The following is a 20332-nucleotide window of genomic DNA, read 5'->3' as shown; positions in this document are numbered from 1 at the left end:
CAGTACTTTAAAATGCTTGTGGAAGCATCTTTGTCACACCTGAAAGTTAGTATGAAGAAGAGGGCTGGCAGGTGTAGCGACGCAAAAATTAAAAAATGAGATAGAGCCAACAGCACCCGGTGTTCCCAGGCGGTCACCCATCCAAGTACTAAGCGGGCCCGATGTTGCTTAACTTCGGTGATCGGACGAGAACCGGTGTATTCAACATGGTATGGCCGTTGGCGTCCTTATAATGTGGCCGCACGGCAGAGGAAGCCTTCGCCCCTTCTCCCAACACACGCAATCGCCGTTTTCCGTGGCACATTTGACGCAAAGCACGTCCTTCCACCGCCACGTGGGTGACACGCACAGCGCGGCTGCTCGTTGCACCGCCTGTCATTCGTTTGGTGCGTGCGGCCTCCGACACTCGCGGGAGACGCACCTTGTTCTTGTTATCCGGCGCAGGGCCGGGCGCCGGTAGGGGGTGAGCTGCGCGGGGTGTGGCAGTGTCCTGCTGGACCGGCGGAAGCTTTCTCACCTGGCTGACACGCGCCGCGCTTCCAGATATTTGCGTAATTTGCGCGTTGCATCCTCGCCTGTCGTGTCCCCTCCCCTTCCCTTCCGTCCCGACTTTGCTCGACTGCCGCTCGCTGCCGCTCGGGTCGCGCTCCATATGACCGCACAAGCACGACAAACATCTGCGAGATGGGCGCGGGCCGAACCGGCGTGTCCGAGACGCCGTGTGCGGCCGTTCGGAGCTACTAGAGTAGAGCAGCGCTGCGCTGGAAAGGTGCGAAAACACGGACAGAGGACACAGGAGGTTCAACAAAGCATCCATCTCCTCTAGAGGCGAAAGATAAATTTTTGTTTACAAATTTGCAGATGTGCACTGCTACAAAACAATATGCCCGGACGTGTTTCACAACATTTCTGTCGTTTCATACTGTTTCGTTATTTGCAGACACACTTTGCTAATCTTCCTTGGCACACTCTTCTTCAAACGGAGTTCCTTAATATCGCATCTTACGATAGTTTAAAATCAGTATGGACGCATCTTCGTCACACAAGAAGGGTAGCATGAAAAGAGGGCTGGCAGGGGTAGCGACAAAAAAGCAAAAAATGAAGACAGCCAGAGTTCCCAGGCGGTCGCCGATCCGAATACTAACGTTGTTGCTTATCTTCGGTGATCGGACGAGAACGGCTGTTTTTTTTTTTTTTTTTTTTTTTTTTAATTTATGTATTTAGTTAGTTTTTCGAATTTAGCGCCGCTACAAAACAGTTGGCTCTGACGCGTTTCAAGGACACATCTGTCGATTCGTAGTGTTTCGTTGATTCCAACGACTTCCTAGCACTCTTCCTCCGCGCATTCTTGCTCAAACTGAGTTCATTACTGCAATTTCGTGTCTTACGTTTAGTACAGTACTTTAAAATGCTTGTGGAAGCATCTTTGTCACACCTGAAAGTTAGTATGAAGAAGAGGGCTGGCAGGTGTAGCGACGCAAAAATTAAAAAATGAGATAGAGCCAACAGCACCCGGTGTTCCCAGGCGGTCACCCATCCAAGTACTAAGCGGGCCCGATGTTGCTTAACTTCGGTGATCGGACGAGAACCGGTGTATTCAACATGGTATGGCCGTTGGCGTCCTTATAATGTGGCCGCACGGCAGAGGAAGCCTTCGCCCCTTCTCCCAACACACGCAATCGCCGTTTTCCGTGGCACATTTGACGCAAAGCACGTCCTTCCACCGCCACGTGGGTGACACGCACAGCGCGGCTGCTCGTTGCACCGCCTGTCATTCGTTTGGTGCGTGCGGCCTCCGACACTCGCGGGAGACGCACCTTGTTCTTGTTATCCGGCGCAGGGCCGGGCGCCGGTAGGGGGTGAGCTGCGCGGGGTGTGGCAGTGTCCTGCTGGACCGGCGGAAGCTTTCTCACCTGGCTGACACGCGCCGCGCTTCCAGATATTTGCGTAATTTGCGCGTTGCATCCTCGCCTGTCGTGTCCCCTCCCCTTCCCTTCCGTCCCGACTTTGCTCGACTGCCGCTCGCTGCCGCTCGGGTCGCGCTCCATATGACCGCACAAGCACGACAAACATCTGCGAGATGGGCGCGGGCCGAACCGGCGTGTCCGAGACGCCGTGTGCGGCCGTTCGGAGCTACTAGAGTAGAGCAGCGCTGCGCTGGAAAGGTGCGAAAACACGGACAGAGGACACAGGAGGTTCAACAAAGCATCCATCTCCTCTAGAGGCGAAAGATAAATTTTTGTTTACAAATTTGCAGATGTGCACTGCTACAAAACAATATGCCCGGACGTGTTTCACAACATTTCTGTCGTTTCATACTGTTTCGTTATTTGCAGACACACTTTGCTAATCTTCCTTGGCACACTCTTCTTCAAACGGAGTTCCTTAATATCGCATCTTACGATAGTTTAAAATCAGTATGGACGCATCTTCGTCACACAAGAAGGGTAGCATGAAAAGAGGGCTGGCAGGGGTAGCGACAAAAAAGCAAAAAATGAAGACAGCCAGAGTTCCCAGGCGGTCGCCGATCCGAATACTAACGTTGTTGCTTATCTTCGGTGATCGGACGAGAACGGCTGTTTTTTTTTTTTTTTTTTTTTTTTTTAATTTATGTATTTAGTTAGTTTTTCGAATTTAGCGCCGCTACAAAACAGTTGGCTCTGACGCGTTTCAAGGACACATCTGTCGATTCGTAGTGTTTCGTTGATTCCAACGACTTCCTAGCACTCTTCCTCCGCGCATTCTTGCTCAAACTGAGTTCATTACTGCAATTTCGTGTCTTACGTTTAGTACAGTACTTTAAAATGCTTGTGGAAGCATCTTTGTCACACCTGAAAGTTAGTATGAAGAAGAGGGCTGGCAGGTGTAGCGACGCAAAAATTAAAAAATGAGATAGAGCCAACAGCACCCGGTGTTCCCAGGCGGTCACCCATCCAAGTACTAAGCGGGCCCGATGTTGCTTAACTTCGGTGATCGGACGAGAACCGGTGTATTCAACATGGTATGGCCGTTGGCGTCCTTATAATGTGGCCGCACGGCAGAGGAAGCCTTCGCCCCTTCTCCCAACACACGCAATCGCCGTTTTCCGTGGCACATTTGACGCAAAGCACGTCCTTCCACCGCCACGTGGGTGACACGCACAGCGCGGCTGCTCGTTGCACCGCCTGTCATTCGTTTGGTGCGTGCGGCCTCCGACACTCGCGGGAGACGCACCTTGTTCTTGTTATCCGGCGCAGGGCCGGGCGCCGGTAGGGGGTGAGCTGCGCGGGGTGTGGCAGTGTCCTGCTGGACCGGCGGAAGCTTTCTCACCTGGCTGACACGCGCCGCGCTTCCAGATATTTGCGTAATTTGCGCGTTGCATCCTCGCCTGTCGTGTCCCCTCCCCTTCCCTTCCGTCCCGACTTTGCTCGACTGCCGCTCGCTGCCGCTCGGGTCGCGCTCCATATGACCGCACAAGCACGACAAACATCTGCGAGATGGGCGCGGGCCGAACCGGCGTGTCCGAGACGCCGTGTGCGGCCGTTCGGAGCTACTAGAGTAGAGCAGCGCTGCGCTGGAAAGGTGCGAAAACACGGACAGAGGACACAGGAGGTTCAACAAAGCATCCATCTCCTCTAGAGGCGAAAGATAAATTTTTGTTTACAAATTTGCAGATGTGCACTGCTACAAAACAATATGCCCGGACGTGTTTCACAACATTTCTGTCGTTTCATACTGTTTCGTTATTTGCAGACACACTTTGCTAATCTTCCTTGGCACACTCTTCTTCAAACGGAGTTCCTTAATATCGCATCTTACGATAGTTTAAAATCAGTATGGACGCATCTTCGTCACACAAGAAGGGTAGCATGAAAAGAGGGCTGGCAGGGGTAGCGACAAAAAAGCAAAAAATGAAGACAGCCAGAGTTCCCAGGCGGTCGCCGATCCGAATACTAACGTTGTTGCTTATCTTCGGTGATCGGACGAGAACGGCTGTTTTTTTTTTTTTTTTTTTTTTTTTAATTTATGTATTTAGTTAGTTTTTCGAATTTAGCGCCGCTACAAAACAGTTGGCTCTGACGCGTTTCAAGGACACATCTGTCGATTCGTAGTGTTTCGTTGATTCCAACGACTTCCTAGCACTCTTCCTCCGCGCATTCTTGCTCAAACTGAGTTCATTACTGCAATTTCGTGTCTTACGTTTAGTACAGTACTTTAAAATGCTTGTGGAAGCATCTTTGTCACACCTGAAAGTTAGTATGAAGAAGAGGGCTGGCAGGTGTAGCGACGCAAAAATTAAAAAATGAGATAGAGCCAACAGCACCCGGTGTTCCCAGGCGGTCACCCATCCAAGTACTAAGCGGGCCCGATGTTGCTTAACTTCGGTGATCGGACGAGAACCGGTGTATTCAACATGGTATGGCCGTTGGCGTCCTTATAATGTGGCCGCACGGCAGAGGAAGCCTTCGCCCCTTCTCCCAACACACGCAATCGCCGTTTTCCGTGGCACATTTGACGCAAAGCACGTCCTTCCACCGCCACGTGGGTGACACGCACAGCGCGGCTGCTCGTTGCACCGCCTGTCATTCGTTTGGTGCGTGCGGCCTCCGACACTCGCGGGAGACGCACCTTGTTCTTGTTATCCGGCGCAGGGCCGGGCGCCGGTAGGGGGTGAGCTGCGCGGGGTGTGGCAGTGTCCTGCTGGACCGGCGGAAGCTTTCTCACCTGGCTGACACGCGCCGCGCTTCCAGATATTTGCGTAATTTGCGCGTTGCATCCTCGCCTGTCGTGTCCCCTCCCCTTCCCTTCCGTCCCGACTTTGCTCGACTGCCGCTCGCTGCCGCTCGGGTCGCGCTCCATATGACCGCACAAGCACGACAAACATCTGCGAGATGGGCGCGGGCCGAACCGGCGTGTCCGAGACGCCGTGTGCGGCCGTTCGGAGCTACTAGAGTAGAGCAGCGCTGCGCTGGAAAGGTGCGAAAACACGGACAGAGGACACAGGAGGTTCAACAAAGCATCCATCTCCTCTAGAGGCGAAAGATAAATTTTTGTTTACAAATTTGCAGATGTGCACTGCTACAAAACAATATGCCCGGACGTGTTTCACAACATTTCTGTCGTTTCATACTGTTTCGTTATTTGCAGACACACTTTGCTAATCTTCCTTGGCACACTCTTCTTCAAACGGAGTTCCTTAATATCGCATCTTACGATAGTTTAAAATCAGTATGGACGCATCTTCGTCACACAAGAAGGGTAGCATGAAAAGAGGGCTGGCAGGGGTAGCGACAAAAAAGCAAAAAATGAAGACAGCCAGAGTTCCCAGGCGGTCGCCGATCCGAATACTAACGTTGTTGCTTATCTTCGGTGATCGGACGAGAACGGCTGTTTTTTTTTTTTTTTTTTAATTTATGTATTTAGTTAGTTTTTCGAATTTAGCGCCGCTACAAAACAGAAAACAGTTGGCTCTGACGCGTTTCAAGGACACATCTGTCGATTCGTAGTGTTTCGTTGATTCCAACGACTTCCTAGCACTCTTCCTCCGCGCATTCTTGCTCAAACTGAGTTCATTACTGCAATTTCGTGTCTTACGTTTAGTACAGTACTTTAAAATGCTTGTGGAAGCATCTTTGTCACACCTGAAAGTTAGTATGAAGAAGAGGGCTGGCAGGTGTAGCGACGCAAAAATTAAAAAATGAGATAGAGCCAACAGCACCCGGTGTTCCCAGGCGGTCACCCATCCAAGTACTAAGCGGGCCCGATGTTGCTTAACTTCGGTGATCGGACGAGAACCGGTGTATTCAACATGGTATGGCCGTTGGCGTCCTTATAATGTGGCCGCACGGCAGAGGAAGCCTTCGCCCCTTCTCCCAACACACGCAATCGCCGTTTTCCGTGGCACATTTGACGCAAAGCACGTCCTTCCACCGCCACGTGGGTGACACGCACAGCGCGGCTGCTCGTTGCACCGCCTGTCATTCGTTTGGTGCGTGCGGCCTCCGACACTCGCGGGAGACGCACCTTGTTCTTGTTATCCGGCGCAGGGCCGGGCGCCGGTAGGGGGTGAGCTGCGCGGGGTGTGGCAGTGTCCTGCTGGACCGGCGGAAGCTTTCTCACCTGGCTGACACGCGCCGCGCTTCCAGATATTTGCGTAATTTGCGCGTTGCATCCTCGCCTGTCGTGTCCCCTCCCCTTCCCTTCCGTCCCGACTTTGCTCGACTGCCGCTCGCTGCCGCTCGGGTCGCGCTCCATATGACCGCACAAGCACGACAAACATCTGCGAGATGGGCGCGGGCCGAACCGGCGTGTCCGAGACGCCGTGTGCGGCCGTTCGGAGCTACTAGAGTAGAGCAGCGCTGCGCTGGAAAGGTGCGAAAACACGGACAGAGGACACAGGAGGTTCAACAAAGCATCCATCTCCTCTAGAGGCGAAAGATAAATTTTTGTTTACAAATTTGCAGATGTGCACTGCTACAAAACAATATGCCCGGACGTGTTTCACAACATTTCTGTCGTTTCATACTGTTTCGTTATTTGCAGACACACTTTGCTAATCTTCCTTGGCACACTCTTCTTCAAACGGAGTTCCTTAATATCGCATCTTACGATAGTTTAAAATCAGTATGGACGCATCTTCGTCACACAAGAAGGGTAGCATGAAAAGAGGGCTGGCAGGGGTAGCGACAAAAAAGCAAAAAATGAAGACAGCCAGAGTTCCCAGGCGGTCGCCGATCCGAATACTAACGTTGTTGCTTATCTTCGGTGATCGGACGAGAACGGCTGTTTTTTTTTTTTTTTTTTAATTTATGTATTTAGTTAGTTTTTCGAATTTAGCGCCGCTACAAAACAGAAAACAGTTGGCTCTGACGCGTTTCAAGGACACATCTGTCGATTCGTAGTGTTTCGTTGATTCCAACGACTTCCTAGCACTCTTCCTCCGCGCATTCTTGCTCAAACTGAGTTCATTACTGCAATTTCGTGTCTTACGTTTAGTACAGTACTTTAAAATGCTTGTGGAAGCATCTTTGTCACACCTGAAAGTTAGTATGAAGAAGAGGGCTGGCAGGTGTAGCGACGCAAAAATTAAAAAATGAGATAGAGCCAACAGCACCCGGTGTTCCCAGGCGGTCACCCATCCAAGTACTAAGCGGGCCCGATGTTGCTTAACTTCGGTGATCGGACGAGAACCGGTGTATTCAACATGGTATGGCCGTTGGCGTCCTTATAATGTGGCCGCACGGCAGAGGAAGCCTTCGCCCCTTCTCCCAACACACGCAATCGCCGTTTTCCGTGGCACATTTGACGCAAAGCACGTCCTTCCACCGCCACGTGGGTGACACGCACAGCGCGGCTGCTCGTTGCACCGCCTGTCATTCGTTTGGTGCGTGCGGCCTCCGACACTCGCGGGAGACGCACCTTGTTCTTGTTATCCGGCGCAGGGCCGGGCGCCGGTAGGGGGTGAGCTGCGCGGGGTGTGGCAGTGTCCTGCTGGACCGGCGGAAGCTTTCTCACCTGGCTGACACGCGCCGCGCTTCCAGATATTTGCGTAATTTGCGCGTTGCATCCTCGCCTGTCGTGTCCCCTCCCCTTCCCTTCCGTCCCGACTTTGCTCGACTGCCGCTCGCTGCCGCTCGGGTCGCGCTCCATATGACCGCACAAGCACGACAAACATCTGCGAGATGGGCGCGGGCCGAACCGGCGTGTCCGAGACGCCGTGTGCGGCCGTTCGGAGCTACTAGAGTAGAGCAGCGCTGCGCTGGAAAGGTGCGAAAACACGGACAGAGGACACAGGAGGTTCAACAAAGCATCCATCTCCTCTAGAGGCGAAAGATAAATTTTTGTTTACAAATTTGCAGATGTGCACTGCTACAAAACAATATGCCCGGACGTGTTTCACAACATTTCTGTCGTTTCATACTGTTTCGTTATTTGCAGACACACTTTGCTAATCTTCCTTGGCACACTCTTCTTCAAACGGAGTTCCTTAATATCGCATCTTACGATAGTTTAAAATCAGTATGGACGCATCTTCGTCACACAAGAAGGGTAGCATGAAAAGAGGGCTGGCAGGGGTAGCGACAAAAAAGCAAAAAATGAAGACAGCCAGAGTTCCCAGGCGGTCGCCGATCCGAATACTAACGTTGTTGCTTATCTTCGGTGATCGGACGAGAACGGCTGTTTTTTTTTTTTTTTTTTTTTTTTTTAATTTATGTATTTAGTTAGTTTTTCGAATTTAGCGCCGCTACAAAACAGTTGGCTCTGACGCGTTTCAAGGACACATCTGTCGATTCGTAGTGTTTCGTTGATTCCAACGACTTCCTAGCACTCTTCCTCCGCGCATTCTTGCTCAAACTGAGTTCATTACTGCAATTTCGTGTCTTACGTTTAGTACAGTACTTTAAAATGCTTGTGGAAGCATCTTTGTCACACCTGAAAGTTAGTATGAAGAAGAGGGCTGGCAGGTGTAGCGACGCAAAAATTAAAAAATGAGATAGAGCCAACAGCACCCGGTGTTCCCAGGCGGTCACCCATCCAAGTACTAAGCGGGCCCGATGTTGCTTAACTTCGGTGATCGGACGAGAACCGGTGTATTCAACATGGTATGGCCGTTGGCGTCCTTATAATGTGGCCGCACGGCAGAGGAAGCCTTCGCCCCTTCTCCCAACACACGCAATCGCCGTTTTCCGTGGCACATTTGACGCAAAGCACGTCCTTCCACCGCCACGTGGGTGACACGCACAGCGCGGCTGCTCGTTGCACCGCCTGTCATTCGTTTGGTGCGTGCGGCCTCCGACACTCGCGGGAGACGCACCTTGTTCTTGTTATCCGGCGCAGGGCCGGGCGCCGGTAGGGGGTGAGCTGCGCGGGGTGTGGCAGTGTCCTGCTGGACCGGCGGAAGCTTTCTCACCTGGCTGACACGCGCCGCGCTTCCAGATATTTGCGTAATTTGCGCGTTGCATCCTCGCCTGTCGTGTCCCCTCCCCTTCCCTTCCGTCCCGACTTTGCTCGACTGCCGCTCGCTGCCGCTCGGGTCGCGCTCCATATGACCGCACAAGCACGACAAACATCTGCGAGATGGGCGCGGGCCGAACCGGCGTGTCCGAGACGCCGTGTGCGGCCGTTCGGAGCTACTAGAGTAGAGCAGCGCTGCGCTGGAAAGGTGCGAAAACACGGACAGAGGACACAGGAGGTTCAACAAAGCATCCATCTCCTCTAGAGGCGAAAGATAAATTTTTGTTTACAAATTTGCAGATGTGCACTGCTACAAAACAATATGCCCGGACGTGTTTCACAACATTTCTGTCGTTTCATACTGTTTCGTTATTTGCAGACACACTTTGCTAATCTTCCTTGGCACACTCTTCTTCAAACGGAGTTCCTTAATATCGCATCTTACGATAGTTTAAAATCAGTATGGACGCATCTTCGTCACACAAGAAGGGTAGCATGAAAAGAGGGCTGGCAGGGGTAGCGACAAAAAAGCAAAAAATGAAGACAGCCAGAGTTCCCAGGCGGTCGCCGATCCGAATACTAACGTTGTTGCTTATCTTCGGTGATCGGACGAGAACGGCTGTTTTTTTTTTTTTTTTTTTTTTAATTTATGTATTTAGTTAGTTTTTCGAATTTAGCGCCGCTACAAAACAGTTGGCTCTGACGCGTTTCAAGGACACATCTGTCGATTCGTAGTGTTTCGTTGATTCCAACGACTTCCTAGCACTCTTCCTCCGCGCATTCTTGCTCAAACTGAGTTCATTACTGCAATTTCGTGTCTTACGTTTAGTACAGTACTTTAAAATGCTTGTGGAAGCATCTTTGTCACACCTGAAAGTTAGTATGAAGAAGAGGGCTGGCAGGTGTAGCGACGCAAAAATTAAAAAATGAGATAGAGCCAACAGCACCCGGTGTTCCCAGGCGGTCACCCATCCAAGTACTAAGCGGGCCCGATGTTGCTTAACTTCGGTGATCGGACGAGAACCGGTGTATTCAACATGGTATGGCCGTTGGCGTCCTTATAATGTGGCCGCACGGCAGAGGAAGCCTTCGCCCCTTCTCCCAACACACGCAATCGCCGTTTTCCGTGGCACATTTGACGCAAAGCACGTCCTTCCACCGCCACGTGGGTGACACGCACAGCGCGGCTGCTCGTTGCACCGCCTGTCATTCGTTTGGTGCGTGCGGCCTCCGACACTCGCGGGAGACGCACCTTGTTCTTGTTATCCGGCGCAGGGCCGGGCGCCGGTAGGGGGTGAGCTGCGCGGGGTGTGGCAGTGTCCTGCTGGACCGGCGGAAGCTTTCTCACCTGGCTGACACGCGCCGCGCTTCCAGATATTTGCGTAATTTGCGCGTTGCATCCTCGCCTGTCGTGTCCCCTCCCCTTCCCTTCCGACCCGACTTTGCTCGACTGCCGCTCGCTGCCGCTCGGGTCGCGCTCCATATGACCGCACAAGCACGACAAACATCTGCGAGATGGGCGCGGGCCGAACCGGCGTGTCCGAGACGCCGTGTGCGGCCGTTCGGAGCTACTAGAGTAGAGCAGCGCTGCGCTGGAAAGGTGCGAAAACACGGACAGAGGACACAGGAGGTTCAACAAAGCATCCATCTCCTCTAGAGGCGAAAGATAAATTTTTGTTTACAAATTTGCAGATGTGCACTGCTACAAAACAATATGCCCGGACGTGTTTCACAACATTTCTGTCGTTTCATACTGTTTCGTTATTTGCAGACACACTTTGCTAATCTTCCTTGGCACACTCTTCTTCAAACGGAGTTCCTTAATATCGCATCTTACGATAGTTTAAAATCAGTATGGACGCATCTTCGTCACACAAGAAGGGTAGCATGAAAAGAGGGCTGGCAGGGGTAGCGACAAAAAAGCAAAAAATGAAGACAGCCAGAGTTCCCAGGCGGTCGCCGATCCGAATACTAACGTTGTTGCTTATCTTCGGTGATCGGACGAGAACGGCTGTTTTTTTTTTTTTTTTTTAATTTATGTATTTAGTTAGTTTTTCGAATTTAGCGCCGCTACAAAACAGAAAACAGTTGGCTCTGACGCGTTTCAAGGACACATCTGTCGATTCGTAGTGTTTCGTTGATTCCAACGACTTCCTAGCACTCTTCCTCCGCGCATTCTTGCTCAAACTGAGTTCATTACTGCAATTTCGTGTCTTACGTTTAGTACAGTACTTTAAAATGCTTGTGGAAGCATCTTTGTCACACCTGAAAGTTAGTATGAAGAAGAGGGCTGGCAGGTGTAGCGACGCAAAAATTAAAAAATGAGATAGAGCCAACAGCACCCGGTGTTCCCAGGCGGTCACCCATCCAAGTACTAAGCGGGCCCGATGTTGCTTAACTTCGGTGATCGGACGAGAACCGGTGTATTCAACATGGTATGGCCGTTGGCGTCCTTATAATGTGGCCGCACGGCAGAGGAAGCCTTCGCCCCTTCTCCCAACACACGCAATCGCCGTTTTCCGTGGCACATTTGACGCAAAGCACGTCCTTCCACCGCCACGTGGGTGACACGCACAGCGCGGCTGCTCGTTGCACCGCCTGTCATTCGTTTGGTGCGTGCGGCCTCCGACACTCGCGGGAGACGCACCTTGTTCTTGTTATCCGGCGCAGGGCCGGGCGCCGGTAGGGGGTGAGCTGCGCGGGGTGTGGCAGTGTCCTGCTGGACCGGCGGAAGCTTTCTCACCTGGCTGACACGCGCCGCGCTTCCAGATATTTGCGTAATTTGCGCGTTGCATCCTCGCCTGTCGTGTCCCCTCCCCTTCCCTTCCGTCCCGACTTTGCTCGACTGCCGCTCGCTGCCGCTCGGGTCGCGCTCCATATGACCGCACAAGCACGACAAACATCTGCGAGATGGGCGCGGGCCGAACCGGCGTGTCCGAGACGCCGTGTGCGGCCGTTCGGAGCTACTAGAGTAGAGCAGCGCTGCGCTGGAAAGGTGCGAAAACACGGACAGAGGACACAGGAGGTTCAACAAAGCATCCATCTCCTCTAGAGGCGAAAGATAAATTTTTGTTTACAAATTTGCAGATGTGCACTGCTACAAAACAATATGCCCGGACGTGTTTCACAACATTTCTGTCGTTTCATACTGTTTCGTTATTTGCAGACACACTTTGCTAATCTTCCTTGGCACACTCTTCTTCAAACGGAGTTCCTTAATATCGCATCTTACGATAGTTTAAAATCAGTATGGACGCATCTTCGTCACACAAGAAGGGTAGCATGAAAAGAGGGCTGGCAGGGGTAGCGACAAAAAAGCAAAAAATGAAGACAGCCAGAGTTCCCAGGCGGTCGCCGATCCGAATACTAACGTTGTTGCTTATCTTCGGTGATCGGACGAGAACGGCTGTTTTTTTTTTTTTTTTTTTTTTTTTAATTTATGTATTTAGTTAGTTTTTCGAATTTAGCGCCGCTACAAAACAGTTGGCTCTGACGCGTTTCAAGGACACATCTGTCGATTCGTAGTGTTTCGTTGATTCCAACGACTTCCTAGCACTCTTCCTCCGCGCATTCTTGCTCAAACTGAGTTCATTACTGCAATTTCGTGTCTTACGTTTAGTACAGTACTTTAAAATGCTTGTGGAAGCATCTTTGTCACACCTGAAAGTTAGTATGAAGAAGAGGGCTGGCAGGTGTAGCGACGCAAAAATTAAAAAATGAGATAGAGCCAACAGCACCCGGTGTTCCCAGGCGGTCACCCATCCAAGTACTAAGCGGGCCCGATGTTGCTTAACTTCGGTGATCGGACGAGAACCGGTGTATTCAACATGGTATGGCCGTTGGCGTCCTTATAATGTGGCCGCACGGCAGAGGAAGCCTTCGCCCCTTCTCCCAACACACGCAATCGCCGTTTTCCGTGGCACATTTGACGCAAAGCACGTCCTTCCACCGCCACGTGGGTGACACGCACAGCGCGGCTGCTCGTTGCACCGCCTGTCATTCGTTTGGTGCGTGCGGCCTCCGACACTCGCGGGAGACGCACCTTGTTCTTGTTATCCGGCGCAGGGCCGGGCGCCGGTAGGGGGTGAGCTGCGCGGGGTGTGGCAGTGTCCTGCTGGACCGGCGGAAGCTTTCTCACCTGGCTGACACGCGCCGCGCTTCCAGATATTTGCGTAATTTGCGCGTTGCATCCTCGCCTGTCGTGTCCCCTCCCCTTCCCTTCCGTCCCGACTTTGCTCGACTGCCGCTCGCTGCCGCTCGGGTCGCGCTCCATATGACCGCACAAGCACGACAAACATCTGCGAGATGGGCGCGGGCCGAACCGGCGTGTCCGAGACGCCGTGTGCGGCCGTTCGGAGCTACTAGAGTAGAGCAGCGCTGCGCTGGAAAGGTGCGAAAACACGGACAGAGGACACAGGAGGTTCAACAAAGCATCCATCTCCTCTAGAGGCGAAAGATAAATTTTTGTTTACAAATTTGCAGATGTGCACTGCTACAAAACAATATGCCCGGACGTGTTTCACAACATTTCTGTCGTTTCATACTGTTTCGTTATTTGCAGACACACTTTGCTAATCTTCCTTGGCACACTCTTCTTCAAACGGAGTTCCTTAATATCGCATCTTACGATAGTTTAAAATCAGTATGGACGCATCTTCGTCACACAAGAAGGGTAGCATGAAAAGAGGGCTGGCAGGGGTAGCGACAAAAAAGCAAAAAATGAAGACAGCCAGAGTTCCCAGGCGGTCGCCGATCCGAATACTAACGTTGTTGCTTATCTTCGGTGATCGGACGAGAACGGCTGTTTTTTTTTTTTTTTTTTAATTTATGTATTTAGTTAGTTTTTCGAATTTAGCGCCGCTTCAAAACAGAAAACAGTTGGCTCTGACGCGTTTCAAGGACACATCTGTCGATTCGTAGTGTTTCGTTGATTCCAACGACTTCCTAGCACTCTTCCTCCGCGCATTCTTGCTCAAACTGAGTTCATTACTGCAATTTCGTGTCTTACGTTTAGTACAGTACTTTAAAATGCTTGTGGAAGCATCTTTGTCACACCTGAAAGTTAGTATGAAGAAGAGGGCTGGCAGGTGTAGCGACGCAAAAATTAAAAAATGAGATAGAGCCAACAGCACCTTTTTTTTTTTTTTTTTTTTTTTTTTTCTTTTTTTTTTTTTTTCTTTTTTTTTTTTTTTTTTTTTAATTTTTTTTAACGGGCCTCCCATCTCCCCTTATAGCCCGGCCTTTTCGCTCTCCACAAAAACGCCATCCCTCGGCGAGCTTCTCCAGCTAAAAAGGTGCCGTTGACTTCTGCAAGGGACGCGGGGGAAGGCCCCCCAATGTGCCTTCATCGGCGAGGTGTGCCGGCGTGGGTATGTGCTGTGTGCTTCCAGGACAAGGAACAGAAAAGAACGTGCATCCTCCAATACAAAAAAAGAAATGCAAGGGAAGCCGCCGCCCAGACTTCATTACAAATAGGAGAAACAAAATTGGCCTCTGGACGCCGGTGCAGCTTGCCGGGACAGTGATCCACAGCAACGACAACCTGCCAAAGCAACAGGCAGGTGGCATCCGCCAAAAAACTGAATCCACCGGAAGAGAAATGAAAGTAAATTAAAGTCCGAAGAAAATATGTCCCCACTAACGGTCGACGGATGGTACATGGAGAAGAAAACAACCGTCGACACACAGCAATAGGAAAAAGTCCCACATTCAGACACACACCGACCGTGATAAATGATCACCGCGACACGGCCCCCTCAGCCGCCGCGAGAAAAGAACAAATAACAAGAAAGAAATAAAGGAGGAACAGAAAGTAAAGCAAACAGAAAAGAACTTTTGACGGACAAAACAACGTTCACATAACTGTAGGTCATGTGTACGTTTTCGTTAATGTACGGCCGATTAGAAACACAACTTTACCATGCCATAAAATCATTATCCAAGAGAGGAAGTCCGTTGGTAAGCAAGGGTTCGTCATAACACGCCAACAGGAATATTGGCAGTAGTATCAGACAGGAAAAGTAAAAATGTCAAGATCGGGTATGTAGTCGTATCAGGTAAGTGACAATTTAGTGAATGCATGGGCCAGGGCAACATGCAAAAAATTGGCGAAAGTCGAGGAATAAGCCGGTCGACCAAGGGTCAGACGATGTTCCGCCCACAGGTAAGACAGAAAGTCGACGGCAGTAGTCAATTTCAGGGTGAAAATACAAAAAACCGTGTGTCCCAAAATCCAAAGAGTTGCATTCCGTTTGGTGGCCGGATAAGCCGCACACTGAGGCACGATGGCGTCCAAAGCTGTCACCTGGCGCCTGTCCACTCTGTTGATTAGACGCACCATGTCACACGCAATATCCCAGACATCACGGAATTTCCGACATTCGAATCGGTGTTCGATGGTGTCCTCCTCAGGACACGCATCACAGACTCCCGAAGAAATCAGATCGATTGAGTGCAGCTTAGCATTAGTCGGAAATGTGCGGTTGACCACTTTATACCATGTTCCGTGAACATGGGGCGGAATAACGGCGGCGGCAAGGTTCCGCCACACCATCCTCCAGTCGTGCTGAGGTAGCCGATACTCCCATTTATTCCTACTTGGCGATCCCCGAAGAGCGCGCACAACGTCACCGACATTGCACGCACGGACATCACCGAGCACCAGGTAACTGTTATACACATAATACCGGCGGACAAAGTTCAACGTGTACGGAATATGACTGACCGAGACCGGAGCAACCACCGATGGTGGGCGATAGGCATGGAATAAAGCAGCCGTCGGACTGCACGGCCCCTTGTCAAGCACCACGGTAGTCCGCTTCACGAAGAGTGCCGCACATTTGTTGCGAAAATCAACGAAACCCAGCCCCCCCTCCGTCAGACTCAAGGTGCAGGTGGCCAGGGAGACTTTAAAGATGTCACCCTTCCACAGCAACCAATAGACCGCCTGTTGAATGGCCCGTTCCAGTTGTTTCGGCACAGGTAGGACTTGTGCTAGATACCACGCTTTGGCCAAAATCTGCGTGTTGATAAGGGCCACTCGTTGACGGAGCGCCAAGTTCCTAGAGGCATACAGTTTCGCAACGGCCCTGACCTTATACAGCGTGGACCGCCAATTAAGAGCTTCCATACGCTGCGTATTGTCGGTCAGAATGACACCAAGGACAGTCTGCCGTTGCTTGACACAAAACCAGTCGCCGCGAACAGTACGCAGGCGAGGTGTAAGGGGGAGTAAAACAGTTTTCCGAGGATTAACGATAGCCCCCGTTGCCCTCTCAAATCGCTGCAGAACACCATGTAACCTGTCAATGTCCTCTGGCTGATCGAGGAACACGCCGAGGTCGTCGGCATACGCTCTACAGATCAGCTGATCGTCACCTATGCGTATGCCCCGGCATTCCTGGGCGATACAGCGGAGAAGCGGATCCAACGCCAAAGCGAAGAGTGACATAGACAAGGGGCAGCCCTGGCGAACTGATCGGCTAATAGGTATAACACGACTGGGAGTTCCGTTTATTACAACCCGTGATGTGGCATTCCTTAATATATTGTGCACCATCGTCGTCAGTTTAGAACCAAATCCGAAACCGACCAAGACCCGCCGCAGATAGGTGTGACTAATCCGATCGAAAGCGTTTTTGAAGTCGACCAGCATTATCGCAGCCGTCCGGAGCCTGTGACTTTTAACATATCCGATACAATCCCGGTACGCCAGAACAGCATCGAATATGTTACGGTCCCTGACAGCGCAAGTCTGATGTTCACTCACCACCTTTGGCATAACGTTCGTCAACCTGTGCGTGATACACCGCGCTATAATTTTATAGTCGGCGTTCAGCAAGGTTATAGGACGGACATTGTCGAGATTTGGTGTTGCGGCCGATTTCGGAACGAGAGCAATGCGCCCTTCTGAAAATTCCGCAGGAATAGCAACGCCGTTATGGATCTCATTCATAATGGCAATTAAAACATCACTGAAAAGACTGAAAAATTTCAAGTAAAATTCGGCAGGAATTCCGTCCAGTCCAGGGGACCGGCCCCTAGGACTCCGTTTCACAGCTGTAGTTAGGTCATCAAGGGTAAAAGGTTCATTTAAAATGGCTCTATCTTGTCGTGTTAACACACGTGGGACCCTCTGCAAAAAATCGCGCAGCGCCCCGGCGTTGACGTCCACCTCTCGGAAAAGCGTCGCAAAATGCTCGTGAACTTCCCGCTCAATGGCCGCACCATCGGAAGTGGACGTGCCATCTCGCTGGATCCATTTACGGATTGCCAACCGCTCGCGCCGCCGGCGCTCCCTGCTCAGGTGGTAGAGAGAGAGCGGTTCCCCTTCCACGTCACCCACCGGTTGGCTCCGCGCGATAGCCCCAACACCCTTCCGACGAAGATCATCGAGGAGCTTGGCTTTGAACTGATTAAAAACCGGAAGCAACTCAGGTGACGTTGCGACGCGCTGAGCGATATCCTTTAAACAGTCCTGGTAAAAACGTGCCGTCGACCGACGCCAATGCGCCGCATCGCGGCTAAAATCGATTAAAAAACGCCGAATAGCCGGCTTGGCGACCGCCACCCACCACCCGATAGTACTGCCGTCATCGCCTTTACCACGCAAGAGCTTGCGCCACAACGCAGTAAATTGAGACGTGAGACTGGCATCGTCCAAAAGGCTACAGTTAAATTTCCAAATATTGCTGCGCCGAGTAGGGCGCGCACGCGGCAGGAGAAGTTGACACATGTAACCGCAATGGTCAGAAAAAATAACCGGCAACACGTCCGCCTTCCGGACGTGAGCGGCGAGCGGCGAAGACACATAGATCCTGTCTAATCGACTGTGACCGGTGGCGTAAAAGTGGGTGAAATGCGTCTCGTCCGGATGCAGCACACGCCACGTGTCGCGGAGCCGAAAGCTGTCAACCAACGTACGCAATTCCTGGCACCAGTTAGGACGCGGCTCCTGATCACGACCATCAATCACAGCATTAAAATCACCACCGATCACTAAGTCAGTATGATTACGATGGAGAAGTGGACAGAGATCCTGACCATAAAATTTATTCCGCGCTGGCTTGTCACCGGCATGAGCGTATACATTAACAAAGGCGAAACCATTGACCGTACATGCTATAGCGCGGCCATTTGGCAATATTTCAATATTGCTAACATCAAATTCAGGACGAATTAAGATAGCAGTACCAGTCTGTTCGTCGGACATGATATTATCAACGACAGTAAAATCAGAAGAGTCAAGTAAAAACAACAGAGCCTGACGCGTAACTTCCTGTAAAAATGCCACATGACAGCGGGAGTCATGTAAAAAAGTGTGCAAAGCCGACAACTTGTGCGGATTACTCAACTTGTTAACATTGAGAGTTAAAACATTCCACGAACAACGCTCAGGCTCCATACACAATTTAAATATACAAGCACAAAAAACTCGTCAGTTAAAAACAGACAGCAGACATGGACGGAATTTCAGCCACCAAAAGGAGTAAAATGTCCTTCAAAAGGACGGGAGGAATTCCCGGCAACTGGAGGAGGGAACAACAGAGAATAACATTGATAGATAAGATATGCCACGAACAATGCTCAGGCCCCAGACACAAGTAAAATACACATGCACAAAAGGCTCCTTATGGTAAAAACAGACAGCAACATGGACGGAATTGCAGCCAACTTTGTTAAAAACAGACAGCAAACACGGACGGAAGTCCGGCCACCAAAGAAGGGTAAAAAGTTCTCTAAAAGACGGGAGTAGTTCCCGTCAACTGGATTAGGGGACAACAAAGAATCCACTAAGTCTCACCGCCTTCCACATCCGCCGCCCACTCAGTGGGGTACACGGGAGTGGGAGCGGGCGCGGTCCCAGAATCTGTGCCACCGGAAGCTACCGACAAAGGAGCAACGACGGGCATCTCCACGTCGGGAGAAGAAGCCGGCACCCGCTCGGGGGCAGAAGGACAGATACGACGCTGGTGGGTGTCTTAAGCCTTCCGTTTTGTCGGCAATTGCGGCGGCGCTACAGCCAAAGCCGTATCGGCCGGCATTGCCGAATCGTCACCAGTAGGCGGCTGACTTAAAACGGTTCGTAAATGTCGAACAGCGACATCACGCTTCTGATCGGCCACGGTGAGATCGTTAGGTGGCGGATGGCGAGAAGCGCCACGCTGTTGGGGTTGCGATTGCTGTGTCGGACGCCCGGAGCCGGAAGCCGGAGACGGCCGCCGCTCGCGGTCCACGTCCCGACGCGCGACACGCTGTTGTGAGTCTTGCCGACCAACTCGCGACTGCCGGGAACCGGCGGGCGAACGGTCAACTGGAGACGGACTGCGGTCGGGTCGGGTAAACCCCCTGTCAGAGGAAGGCGACCGACCGACACTGCGAGCACGTTGCCTGCTAGAACTGCGAGACGGAAATTCATCACGCCGCGGTTTCGGAGCAGCAAAAAATTCCTGCAACTCCACGGCAGCAGAGCTAACAGGAGCACTGGCAGCCACGTCAACTAAGGCAGGCAACGTATCAGAAAATTCCGGTACCGGAAGAGGCTGCGAAACAGGTTCCGACACTATATCAGTCGCCGACGCGGGCGCGGGGTCGGACACAGACGCAATTGAAACACGTGGTAAAGACAAATTTTCGTCAGCCTGCACGGTAGCCGTAGCAGGCGCGGAAACAGCAGACACAGAAGCAAGGTCACAATCGGGAGTGGACACATCCATGGCAACCGCGGCGTCAGCTAGGTTAGCATCGGCCACGCGGCGCGCTGGTGCGGGAGGGGGGGGGGGGGGGGGCTGTACCTAAGACCGTAGCAGCGACAGAGGCAAAGCTGGCCCCGCGCAAACCGTCGTCAAACGGTAATTGAGCAGGCCGTTTACGTTTAGGACAATCTTGCCGGTAATGACCAACGCCACTACAAAATGAACAAGTTTGAGGCTGTCCACTATAAGTCACAAACGCACGGTGGCCGTTGACCAAAATAAATGACGGAATGTGCTGTCTGACAACCATTTTCACACTCCGCACACCGTTTTCGACTTGAAACAAATAGGCGGAGGACCACTTTTCCTTAATCACCGACAAAACGGTACCGTACGGCCGCAATTAACGTGAAATGGTATCATTACGAATTTCAAAGGGCAAGTTAAAGATACGAATTTGCCTAACGCCGAAGCCGGCGTGCGACACAGTCACATTACTAATTTTACCGTCAAGATGTCGAAATGTACGCACACCGTCATTGACAGACACAACAGTATCACACATGTCAGGAGATCTCAATTTTAAAAACACTGAATTAAGGAACGTATCAAATTCTAAGCCAAGAACGTCATCATGCCGTAACATCAAGTCCTCTAATATCCAACGGTGAATCTCAAAGGCCGAAGGTTTATCAACTGAACGA

General features: G+C 51.5%; 10 non-coding genes across 10 annotated transcripts; all 10 read right to left on the bottom strand.

Moving 5' to 3' along the window:
* Positions 1-104: 104 nt before the first annotated feature.
* LOC124790403 lies at positions 105-223 on the bottom strand. The gene has a single exon (XR_007016261.1). It is a non-coding gene; the product is annotated as a 5S ribosomal RNA (ribosomal RNA).
* Positions 224-1500: 1277 nt separating this feature from the next.
* LOC124790392 lies at positions 1501-1619 on the bottom strand. Its single transcript, XR_007016260.1, has one exon. It is a non-coding gene; the product is annotated as a 5S ribosomal RNA (ribosomal RNA).
* Positions 1620-2896: 1277 nt separating this feature from the next.
* On the bottom strand, positions 2897-3015 carry LOC124790381. Its single transcript, XR_007016259.1, has one exon. It is a non-coding gene; the product is annotated as a 5S ribosomal RNA (ribosomal RNA).
* Positions 3016-4291: 1276 nt separating this feature from the next.
* On the bottom strand, positions 4292-4410 carry LOC124790370. Its single transcript, XR_007016258.1, has one exon. It is a non-coding gene; the product is annotated as a 5S ribosomal RNA (ribosomal RNA).
* A 1276-nt stretch (positions 4411-5686) lies between these two features.
* On the bottom strand, positions 5687-5805 carry LOC124790359. The gene has a single exon (XR_007016257.1). It is a non-coding gene; the product is annotated as a 5S ribosomal RNA (ribosomal RNA).
* Positions 5806-7081: 1276 nt separating this feature from the next.
* Positions 7082-7200, bottom strand: LOC124790348. The gene has a single exon (XR_007016256.1). It is a non-coding gene; the product is annotated as a 5S ribosomal RNA (ribosomal RNA).
* Positions 7201-8477: 1277 nt separating this feature from the next.
* LOC124790336 lies at positions 8478-8596 on the bottom strand. Its single transcript, XR_007016254.1, has one exon. It is a non-coding gene; the product is annotated as a 5S ribosomal RNA (ribosomal RNA).
* A 1273-nt stretch (positions 8597-9869) lies between these two features.
* Positions 9870-9988, bottom strand: LOC124790325. The gene has a single exon (XR_007016253.1). It is a non-coding gene; the product is annotated as a 5S ribosomal RNA (ribosomal RNA).
* Positions 9989-11264: 1276 nt separating this feature from the next.
* Positions 11265-11383, bottom strand: LOC124790313. Its single transcript, XR_007016252.1, has one exon. It is a non-coding gene; the product is annotated as a 5S ribosomal RNA (ribosomal RNA).
* A 1276-nt stretch (positions 11384-12659) lies between these two features.
* On the bottom strand, positions 12660-12778 carry LOC124790301. The gene has a single exon (XR_007016251.1). It is a non-coding gene; the product is annotated as a 5S ribosomal RNA (ribosomal RNA).
* Between the last annotated feature and the right edge of the window lie 7554 nt (positions 12779-20332).

The sequence above is a fragment of the Schistocerca piceifrons genome, chromosome 3 (genome assembly GCF_021461385.2).
Source record: "Schistocerca piceifrons isolate TAMUIC-IGC-003096 chromosome 3, iqSchPice1.1, whole genome shotgun sequence".
NCBI lineage: Eukaryota > Metazoa > Arthropoda > Insecta > Orthoptera > Acrididae > Schistocerca > Schistocerca piceifrons.
This window is presented reverse-complemented; position numbering and strand designations above follow the sequence as displayed.